Source organism: Pelophylax lessonae (genome assembly GCF_965119305.1).
Source record: "Pelophylax lessonae genome assembly, chromosome: 7".
Classification (NCBI taxonomy): Eukaryota; Metazoa; Chordata; class Amphibia; order Anura; family Ranidae; genus Pelophylax; species Pelophylax lessonae.
Genome location: NC_138774.1, coordinates 88,506,019 through 88,514,756, shown reverse-complemented (window position 1 = coordinate 88,514,756; position 8,738 = coordinate 88,506,019).

The following is an 8,738-nucleotide window of genomic DNA, read 5'->3' as shown; positions in this document are numbered from 1 at the left end:
GAAATGGGGGAGAGAGATGAAAAAAAATATACCGACTAGGACAAGGAGTATAGGAAGAACTGCAGGGAGAGAAACAAAGTTACAGAGATAACAAACTCCGGAGCAGAGCTAACATTAGCGCCAGCGCTGAGAGGGGGGGGGGGGCACACAGGGAGGGGGATTAATGAGGGACAACTGTCTCTTAGTAGATAAAATCTGGTAGCAGGGAGAGGGGGAGAGATCAGCTTGCAGGTGCTGGAGGAAGATTTCTGTAAATGACGTTCATCACTAATCTCCCTCCCTGTGTGGACCCCCCCCATTGGCTCGGGGGACTGATGGTCTCCCCTATCAGCAGCCCTGTGCATTGTCACCCTATGCTGCACTTTTCTGATATGGACCGGAGAACACCTCTCCATCGCCATCTCTCAATAATGTATTGGCATGAAAACATGCTGGAATTTACTCAGCATTGCCAGAATTTGTTTGTCAGATTTCTGGGTCAAATCTCCGATACAACCATCCTGCTCTGTAAATGTAAACTAGCTTTCACATATAAATCACATATATTAAATTTGTTCCAGTGCATTGAATATAGTCCATCAGTGCAAACAAAGTGCCAGTGCTGATGCGTTCTTCTAGTGAGATCCAAGGTGCCACTCCGCGCTCCTCTCCTGAAATCCCCACTCACCAACAATAATATTCAAACAGGCAGGAAAACCACCTTCCAATCTATTGGATTTTATACCACAACCTTGCAGAGAGCCCTATTCTGGTAGGAGGAGAGGAACCATATCTACAAACTTTGCCGAAGGATGTATTCCATGCCTGTTTGAATATTGTTGTTGGTGAGTGGGGATTTCAGGAGGGGACCTTGGATCTCACTAGAAGAACTCATCAGCACTGGCACTTTGTGTGCACTATATTCAATGCCCTGGCACTTTTTATGCATCATTTATTATATGCGATTTATATGTGGAAGCAGCGCTAGTTTAAATTTCTGTTAGTTTATGAGGTTATTTCACCTTAGCAGCAGCTCCAATTACAATTTATTTTAGTTTCATTTTTCACAGTTTAACCTGTTCCCGACTGCCCGCCGCAGTTATACGGCGGCAGGCAGCCGCACCCAGGTAAATCGCCGTACATATAGCACCAGGGGAGGCACTCGTCAGCGGGGACTCCGATGCAGCGGGCAGGCGGCTCCCGATTGCCACCTGACAGCCACGATCGTTCCCCGCTGAGAGAGAACAGTCAGCTGTTCTAAACACAGCCGACCGTCCTTCTCCCTGGAATGATCACAGAGCCCCTGTGATCCTTCTATATAGGATCACAGATCTCTATGGTCATTTCAAAAGCCACGCCCCCCCCCACAGTTAGAATCACTCCCATAGGCTCACATTTAACCCCTTGATCACCCACAATGGTACCCCTTCCCTGTCAGTGTCATTATTACAGTAACAGATAATATGTTTAGCACTGATTACTGTAGTAATGTCACTGGTCCCCCCAAAAGTGTCAAAAATGTCAGTTAGGGGTCCGATATGTCCGCCACAATGTCACAGTCTCGCAAAAAATCGCAAATTGCCGCCATTACTAGTAAAAAAAAAAAAAAAAACATAAAAATTACATAAATCTTTCCTGTAGTTAGTAGACGCGATAACTTTTGTGCAAACCAATCAAAATACGCTTATTGCGATTTTTTTTTTTTTTTTTACCAAAAATATGTAGTAGAAAACAAATTGGTCTAAAATGATAAAAAAAAATTAGATTTTTAATTTTTTTTTTTTTGAGAATGTCATATAGCAGAATGTGAAAAATATTGTTTTTTTTTTTTTTTTTTCAAAATTGTCGCTCTTTTTTTATAGCGCAAAAAAATAAAAATCGCAGAGGTGATCAAATACCACCAAAAGAAAGCTCTATTTGTGGGAAAAAAGGACATCAATTTAATTTAAGTACAGCTTTGCACGACCACGCAATTGTCCGTTAAAGTAACACAGTGCGGAATCGCAAAATAGGGCCTGGTCAGGAAGGGGGCAAATCCTTCCGGTCTTAAAGTGGTTAATTCTCACATTTTCCCCAAACATTTTTTCGTTCACGTAATTTCACGTATATAACAGGTATTTGTGACACACAACCATAGCGCAGGTAAACCCACAAGCTTTTTTAAAATCCATTACTTGCCTTAGCCCTGGTTTACACTGATGTGATGCAGGAAACGCACAAGATTTGCTGTGTCTCCCCGCATCGCATCGCACTGCTTCACAATCGCACGGTGTCCTGTCCTTACCATCTGCTGCGGGTGTCAATATTAGATTACCTGTACATATTTGCCAGCACACCATGGATCATCAATTACGTCCAATTCTTTTATTGATCACATCACAGAAGACATAGTGCAACATTTCAAAGTCGCACAGGCATGTAATGTCAGATGGCACAATGCAGTGCGATTGCCAGAATTGCACCATGTGGGTGTGAACACTGAAGTGATCAGTTGTGGGGAAAAAAAAGGGTCCTGCACCATTTTGGTGTGGATGTGATGCGATTTAAGCCATAGAAAATGTATAGCTCAAAATCGCACCGCACAGACATCACATGTGATGTGCACAGGAATGCGGTGCGATTCCTGTGCGAATCACATGCTGTGTTTTCCACATATCAGTGTGAACCCAGCCTTAGTATAAGCAGCACACTGTACACATAAACACCAGCTAAGCACACATTTAACCCTTTGATCACCCTAGATGTTTAACCCCTTCCCTGCCAGTGTCATTAGTTCAGTAACAGTGCATATTTTTAGCACTGATCACTGTATTAGTGTCAATGGTTCCCGCACTGTCAAAAGTGTCAGTAAAGCCCCGTACACACGTAGCGATTGTCGGCCGTAAATATTCGGCCGCCGACCGATCGGCCGATTGCCGGCTTGTTAGTATGATGCTTCCGACAACCGACTGCGACTTTACGGCCAAACAGAATCTGGTGTGCAGGCATTAAAATTTTTGTTGGCCAACACCAGAACGGCCGATTGTTCACCAGTCAGTACAGAATTCGGCCGACAAACAGCCGATTAGCAAGACTGGGCATGCTCAGAAAAGAAAAAGCACACGGAAAGTAAACCATCACATGACATCACTTCTGCAGTCGGCTGTTGTTGGCCGACAAAATTCGTGTGCAGTCTTTTGCAGTTTTCAGCTGACAGGACAGCACCGGACAAAAGACGGCCGATCGTTCGGCCGACATTCGGTACGTGTGTACGAGGCTTTAGTGTCAGACTGTCTGCTGCAATATTTCAGTCCCCCTATAAGTTGCCGATTGCCTTCATTAATACAGTAATAAAAAAATAAATCTATTCCAAAGTTTGTAGACGCAATAACTTTTGCGTAAACCAATCAATATACCCTTTTTTGGATTTTTTTTTTTTACCAAAATTACTTTGTATGTAGCAGAACACATATTGGCCTAAACTTATGAAGAAATTCGATTTTTTCTACATTTTTTTTATTGGATACGTTTTTTTATAGCAAACGGTAAAACATTTTTTTTTTTTTTTTTCAAATTTTTTGTTTATAGCGCAAAAAATAAAAAATTGCAGAGGTGACCAAATACCACCAAAATAAATCTCTATTTGGAGGTTTTCTCTCAGTTCACTTCTCGGCAGTTCTGTTTATGAAACGGAGAACTTCACTTCTCACAGGGAGGACAGAGGAAACGTTTTTCCTCTGAAAATGGCCAAGATCCGTGTATAAGTGAATGGGTTGCCTCTTGCCTGTAATGTTGTGAGACAAAGCGAGATTGCAGTACGAGAAAATCACTGGTGCTCGTTTATTAACCTCTTGCCGACTGCCCACCATAGCATTACTGCGGCAGGGCGACTCGGCTGCGCAAAATCACGTAGATCTACGTGATTTTTTTGCGCGAGATCTCGGGGGCCGTGCACGCGCTGCCGGGGCCGCGCTCCCGCTGTGTTTAGACACAGCAGGAGGCGGGCCGCCGGAGGAGTGACGGCGATTGCCGCCGGCCTCCCGCAATCGTCAGAGAAACTGACAGACCCGCCTACTTATGTAAACAAAGCTGGCGAGTCTTCTGTCAGAAAGGCAGGGAGAGATCTGGAGTTTCAGCCAAGCTGAAACTTTGATCTCTCTGTGCCTGTCACAGACCCCCCCCCCCCCCCCACAGTCTTACGGTAAGCATACTTAGGCATATATTAACCCCTTTGATCACCCCCAGTGTTAACCCCTTCCCTGCCAGTGTCATTTATACAGTAATAGTGCATATTATTTAGCACTGATTACTGTAGTAATGTCACTGGTCCCTGTAGGAGCGTGGGACATCCTCCTCCATCTTTAGTATCCATTTTGTATCTATGTGTTTAAACTTCATTTAAGACAAAGATTTCTGCACGCATCTGGCAATTGACACATTATAGCATGTTCTAATAATACTATCTGTTTCCTGTAGAATACCATCGCCTTCTAGTTCCTCTTTCTTAGGATGAGATCAGAAATGTCTAAGCTTTCATTATTAACCAATAGAATCTACTGAATAAGTTAATGTCCGTAAATGGAGCGTGTTTCCTATAGCTTGTAAAGCTTGAAACTGATTAGTTTATACCCCCTTATAAGGAATGTACCCTAGGCCAATCCCTTTTGATGATGCATGTATACATACCTCACAACTTTTGAACTTCGCAATGAGGGACACTAAAAGAGAAACAAAACCTGCCGCTGCAAATTGTGGGTGTGGCCAATTGCTTAGCAGTGGGAGGGGCTTAAGGGATAGGGTAAACAAAAACCCAGACTTCCTAGTACTCGTAAAATATGCTTTGATTGCTCAGCCTACCTTAAAGAAGAACTTCATTAAAATAGTCAGAGACTGCATAACAACCAGCAACTGTTGAGACAATGAAGACTTTGGTGAGAAATATATAATGTACAGTATTGTGTATATAGTGCAGGAGAGTGTAATGTACAAAATTCAGGAGACAGGAGAGTGTAATGTACAAAATGCAGGAGACAGGAGTATGTAATGTACAGAATGCAGGGGTCGGACTCTTCACCATCCACACCCCCAGCTCTATACACCCCAAATGCCCACCCAGCTCCATACACCCCCCCCCCCCCATCCACCCCAAATACCCCCAGCAGCTCTATCCACCTCCAATGCCCACCCCAGCTCCATCCACCCCCCTCATCCAGCTCCATTCACCCCATATGCCCACCCCAGCTCCATCCACCCCAAATGCCCCCAGCTCCATCCAACCCAAATGCCCCCTTTTGGGGGGAGCAAACAGAAAAATGTAATAGGCATTGCTTTGCGGCAAAAAACGCTGTAAAAGAGAGAGACCAGCGTGCCCCCTTCAATGCAGAATGACCAGCGTGCCCCCTTCAATGCAGAATGACCAGCGTGCCCCCTTCAATGCAGACAGACCAGCGTGCCCCCTTCAATGCAGACAGACCAGCATGCCCCTTTCAATGCAGAATGACCAGCGTACCCCCTTTCAATGCAGAATAACCAGTGTGACCCCTTTCAATGCAGAATGGCCAGTGTGACCCTTTTCAATGCAGAGAGACCAGCATGACCCCTTTCAATGCAGAATGACCAGCGTGCCCCCTTTCAATACAGAATGACTAACGTGCCCTCTTTCAATACAGAATGACCAGCGTGCCCCCTTTCAATACAGAGAGACCAGCGTGCCCCTTTCAATGCAGAGAGACCAGCGTGCCCCCTTCAATGCAGAGTGACCAGCATGACCCCTTTAATGCAGAATGGCCAGCGTGACCCCTTTAACGGAGAATAACCAGCGTGACCCCTTTAATGCAGAATAACCAGCATGACCCCTTTCAATGCAGAATAACCAGCGTGACCCCTTTCAATGCAGAATAACCAGCGTGACCCCTTTAATGCAGAATGACCAGAGTGACCACTTTAATGCAGAATAACCAGCGTGACCCCCTTTCAATGCAGAGTAACCAGCGTGACCCCTTTAATGCAGAATGACCAGCGTGACCCCTTTAATGCAGAATGACCAGCGTGATCCCTTTAATGCAGAATGACCAGCGTGATCCCTTTAATGCAGAATGACCCGCGTGACCCCTTTAATGCAGAATGACCAGCATGACCCCTTTCAATGCAGAATAACCAGCGTGACCCCTTTCAATGCAGAATAACCAGCGTGTCCCCTTTAATGCAGAATGACCAGAGTGACCGCTTTAATGCAGAATAACCAGCGTGACCCCCTTTCAATGCAGAATGGCCAGCGTGACCCCTTTAATGCAGAATGAACAGCGTGATCCCTTTAATGCAGAATGACCCGCGTGACCCCTTTAATGCAGAATGACCAGCGTGACCCCTTTAATGCAGAATGACCAGCGTGATCCCTTTAATGCAGAATGACCAGTGTGACCCCCTTTAATGCAGAATGACCCGCATGACCCCTTTAATGCAGAATGACCAGCATGACCCCTTTCAATGCAGAATAACCAGCGTGACCCCTTTCAATGCAGAATAACCAGCGTGACCCCTTTAATGCAGAATGACCAGAGTGACCGCTTTAATGCAGAATAACCAGCGTGACCCCCTTTCAATGCAAAATGGCCAGCGTGACCCCTTTAATGCAGAATGACCAGCGTGACCCCTTTAATGCAGAATGACCAGCGTGACCCCTTAATGCAGAATGACCAGCGTACCGTGCCCCCCCACCCGAGACCGGTGCACTTACCTGCAGCGGCTTCTCCTCAGTCCCCCGGCGTCTCCTCGAGTCCTGCCTCCTCCTCGGCCAATGGCATGGTTTTGCCTTTTGGCCAATCAGGAAGACCCGCTTCCTGATTGGCCAGGAGGAGGATCTGTGTGACAATAGCGAATTTTCATTCGCTATTGTCACACAATGGGTGGACTCGGCGCGCACTGCTTTGCTCTGGACTTCAGCCCAGCGCCGCGGGACCCCCTTCAAATTGTGGGACAGTCCCGTGGATTCCGGGACAGTTGGGAGGTATGGGGGGGGTCAGTGTGACAGGAAGGGGCAGTATGGGAGACAGCATGAAGGAAGGGGGGCAGTGGAGGGCAGTATGGGGGGACAGCATGATGGGAGGGGGACGGGCGCGGCGGCGTTTTATTACTTATATACCTTAACTATAGTATATATTTTATATGCGGCCCGAGAAAATTTCTCTACACTCAATGTGGCCCAGAGAACCCAAAAGGTTGGACACCCATGCCTTATACCCTGGTTGCTTGAGGGGGAGGGTTTGGGTAGCATTCCCGCCCATACCCGACATCACAGCTCGGATTTGACAGCTGAAGTCTCTTATTGTGGCTGCAGTGCACACATAGCTGGCTTATTCACCAATCCCTGCCTGTGCTGGATCTTCACACTGCTGCAGGTGAGCTAAAAGTAATAATCAACAGGATTATGCGGGACAAAATGCCTGGACAGCGGGACACAGGTCTGAATGCGGGAAAGTCCCGCCCAATCCGGGACTGTTGGGAGGTATGAGTGCGGGGGTGGGGTGGGCGGAGTGCCACCTCCCAGGAATTAGTTTTCGCAGGTAGGGATGCCTGAGGGGGACATGTTTTCTGTGTTGGGGGGTCTGTTTGAGGAATAAGGAAATCAGTAATCTTCCTTCTTCCCCTCAGTTCTCCCCCCATTCTGTCTCCTCGCTCCGATTCTCCACCTCTGGGTTGGTGAATGTGGGAGTGTGAATTCTGACAGAGATGGCAGCTTTATAAACTGCCCGTTTCTGCGTCAGTCAATGACAGATTCTCTGTGGTGCGGAGATGATCATTAGAGAACATGTTCTCCCCCGATCACCTCTGTTTCATAAACCGATAATGATCCGAGCTGAGCTGCAGTCATCAGGATCGCTGCTCATTTCGGTTTCATAAACGGACACCAATGTTGGAAAAACATTGGTGTCCGTTTATGGGTACAGTGTCGCATGACCGCTCAATTGTCAGTTACAGTAACGCAGTGCCGTATTGCAAAAAATGGCCAGGTCATGAAGGGGGTAAATCTTCCGGGGCCCACAGATGTCAATGCACTATATTTATTTATATACGCTCACTTTATTGCTAAAATGATTCTAAAGTTCAAACTCTAGCTGGGTGTAGTAAGATGTCCGCTGCCGCCTTCGGATCCGACTACAAGTATCTGTCAGATTAGCAGACTGGTAACGGTGGAACGCATGCGCAGCTAACGGAACGTCACTTCCGTTACCTGCAGACTCTGGTCGGTGAGCACTTCCTCTACACGCTGCCCCTGAACAGTGAAACTCCAACTCCCACAATGCACTGCCATGAGCCCTCACACCATTGCATTGTGGGAGTTGCAGTTCACAGGGCGCTGCAGGGCGGAAATCACGAGCTGTGTTCCGTGAGAATTACCTACCCGTGAGAAAAACCTACCCCTCGTCACTTCCGGTTCACGGCACTGTATGGAATGCAGCCGTTACATTAAAACAACTGGGCTGCAATAGGAATCATCTCCGCTCCTGTCCCGGTCACTTCCCTGCTCTCGGCAAGTAAATATAAAAGCGGCGGCGGGTGTATGTAAACATAAATCACGGAGACGCCAGCCGCTTTTATATTTACTTGCCGAGAGCAGGGAAGTGACAGCCACATGAGCGGAGATGATTCGCATTGCAACCCCGCTGTTTTATTTCACCGCCGCGTGGGTAGGTTTTTTCCACGGTGCACCGTCCTATTTCCATACTAGTGCGCATGCGCACTAGTCAGCTCCTCTGTCGTCCCTTTAGGTATCCGGCCCT